This window comes from Rhyacophila brunnea, unplaced genomic scaffold (genome assembly GCF_057557595.1).
Source record: "Rhyacophila brunnea isolate RB1 unplaced genomic scaffold, BYU_Rbru_1.0 scaffold_109, whole genome shotgun sequence".
NCBI classification, from domain to species: Eukaryota; Metazoa; Arthropoda; class Insecta; order Trichoptera; family Rhyacophilidae; genus Rhyacophila; species Rhyacophila brunnea.
The window spans coordinates 515,113-518,713 of NW_028232762.1; positions in this window are offsets into that span (position 1 = coordinate 515,113).

Consider the following 3,601-nt stretch of genomic DNA (forward strand, 5'->3'; position numbering starts at 1 on the left):
TAATATGACTTCGATATAAAGCATTACTCTTGTTGTATTAATGCTTTTTTATATAGAAAGAAAAATATGAGAAAATGAATATTAAGATAAATACTGCATAAAAATACAGTATTACAGAATAATTGCAGATTATGATTTAATTACTACGTTTATTATTAAGAATTGGCAAAGTATCATGTCTCGTGAACTTGGTTGTAAAATTGCTTTCTATTATATTATTGTGCAGTAATATGATTATGATTGCTATTGTCGCGCTATTATAGGTGATCGTAATTCCAACCTCACCTAGCCGAGCTAATTTACCTTACATATAAAACAAATAACAATGTCGGGCGGCTAACGCATAAAAAAGTATTAAAATGCAAAACACTTCAAGAGAAAACATGAGGTTTCTGTGCAAGTCGTAGATCTGTCCCCACGTATGGGGATAGACCCAAAGCGTTTTTCAAGTATAAAGGTTAATATATTATATGGTCAAAAAATATATTGTCATTCTATAAGCTTCAAAAATTTAGTCTCCTTAATAAATCAAACGTCTTATTTTCGTAATAGTATTAGTATGGTATATATGGGCGACAAAAAGTAAATGCAAATTTCCATATCTGAAGGCAGAACTTAAGAGATAGTATACAACAAACTTTGTATATATAAATACAAAATCATTAAAAAAAAATTGACATTATACCGAGAATTTTATATTATTGTACGCTAATTTTCTTGGATAGATATTTTATGATGCAATTTTTATAGGGATTTTGCCAATGATTCTATATTTTATAAATTCTGCCATCGTTTTCGAACAAGCATCCTTATAAAATTCTCTCTCTCATCAAAGACAATCTTTAGGTATGTAGAAATAAAGATTTTTGGTAGAGGAAATACTATACTAACAGTAATAAAATTGATATAATAGATGAAAGATAATAGCGTCAATACTTTCGGCTTTTAATAATAGGGAATACAAATAGTAATAATATAAATGTTAGATTTTTCTAAAAAAATCTCGAAATTGATGATTGGAGAACAAACAAAATCAAGTAGTCCTCAAAAAGTTATTTAGTGTCCCATAAAAAATTTTCAGATATATGTTAAATCTTTTAATTTTAGATTTTAAAGATAGTAATAAAAGTTTCCTATTTGCATATAATTGGGATGAATATGAAATTCAGAGTCATAACATTGAAAAAACGAGTTGAAGCCTTTTAATATGGATAAAAAATCAAAAATTTTATCTTACATATGACACTATTCTTTAAGTACAAAAAAAAAGTTCATTTTTTTTAGGATTTTTTAATACCGAATTTGCATATGAAAAAAAGAAATCACACATAGAGCTACTCAGTTATATCATTATTACAATTATAAAACACTTTAATACACGATTTGAGAAATTTACATAGTATTTAGAATAGAATTATAACATGAACATATATGGCATAAACAAAATTATAAAACTATTCAGATATCAATTCATTAGGACTAAGTGAAAGTTATTTTCTAAAAAGGAAAAAAAGACATTTATATGCAAGATATATGTAAAAAGTATACCGCAAAATACGCAGATTGATCCAATTCATTGCGGTAAATAAATTTGATTACTATATAATGATTTTCTAGTATAATTTCAGATAAAAAATGTTAAAATTATTTATGAAGATCTTGTGCCATTTTCAAGGAATTAGGATTTATTTGAAGCATTAAATACAGTACAAGAAAATCATACGTTATGAAATTTTTTAGAAAACAGGCTTTAAAAATCAGTGGATAATACTAATCATAGAGAATCATACATATTTAGAAATTTTTATTTATGATTATCTCACGATATCTGGATCGTTAAATAGGGAACTGTTATAATAACTATGTTGCAGGACTTAGATAAATTTATAAATCATAAATACACAATGGTCTTTGAATATAAAAAAATATTTCAACTGTTAATTTAAGGTTTTATATCTTTTTTTAAAATAGCTTTGTAGAAAAAAATAAAAAGTATGTTTTTGGAAACATTCATACCTGTATTTGAAACGCAAAATTTTAGCTTTAATATTACTTAAACACTTCACATAATACATTAAGCATTATTTTTTATAAATGCACAAATTTTCATATTATTTTTGTGAAGTTTATACTTATTTACATATTCAAAATTAGTAAGACAGTTTCATACAATCAAACTATATATTTATAGCATGATTTGTACAGAATTGCTATGAAAATCAGGCATTAATTAAATCATTTTAAATTATGATGCTCAAAGGAATGAATAAACACCTCGTGTAAATAAATATAACATCAACAAGAGATGCAATTCCTTAAGTTTTTACTGCAATATCCAAAAAATTCAATCATACTTACACCTATATTCTTATTTATATAAGATTTTGTATAATAAGCAAAAAAATTATGGATTTGTCTTGTTGAAAAAATAAGAATAAATGCCATAAAAAATAACAAATAAATATAATATATTTTTATCTTTATTGCGTTTTCATGATTAATATGGAAAATAACGTACTAATATGATAAGTGTTTTAGTCGTAGTCTTGGCTATTGATATATCTAAAAAATCAAATAAATCGCATAAAAAAGCCATTTATAATTCATTTGATGCATTAAATAGAAAGAAAATATCGTGCTTAACCAATTTTAAAAATTTAATATAAAACGATTTTTAAAGTAAAAAAATACTAATTAAAGCTTTTTTAAACGGATTTTTTATCTTTAATCTTTATATTTACGAAGTTTTATGATATTATTCTCAATAAAGTATTTTTATCCATCATAAATTTTCATATCATATCTATAGTTCCAGAAATATGTTAATTTTATCGGTATTTTGGTTTGCGTAGGAAATTATACGACTATCTGTTACTTAAACATAAAGTTGATTTTATTTTCATGTGATTGTAATTTTTATATGTAATCGAAAGTTCTTCCAGTATACTATCAATATTATAATTTTAAATGTATGGAATACCTATTTATTATATTAAAAAAATTTTTGCGATCTAATACATGCTCTGATAAATTCTGAAAATAGAATTTAATGTTTTTATAAGATGTTCTAATTAAATACATATGAATATTTAAAAAAATTTTTATACTAGATCTAAAGAATTTTAAAGATCTCGTTATGGCATTCAATGTAAATATAATGTCTTGGAACTTACAAAGTGGGATTATGAATTAGAAAAGAGTTAAAATAAAGATTTTGTATATTTAAATGTATTTCTAATTGATTTGTTGAAGGAGAAACTTTACAGAATAAATTCCTTCTTAAGGTATATGGGGTTTTTTTCTACGAATTATTCAATTCTTCTGCTTTATCTTTTTAAAATTAGTTTGGTGGACTACTACGCCTGTGTCGCTTATTTAAAATACAGGAAAAATATATATCACGTGTTTTTATAGATATGTAAATATAATATTTTTGTTTTTAGAAATAAATTTTGATTCATCCAAATAATATGAATTTTAGCTTTTAATAACGGTTATTTTCTGGTATATAAACTATTAAATATATTTTCTTAATGTTTCAATGCACTAAATGAGTCTAACATTAAGAATCTATTATTTATATACCAGAGAAGAAATGAAT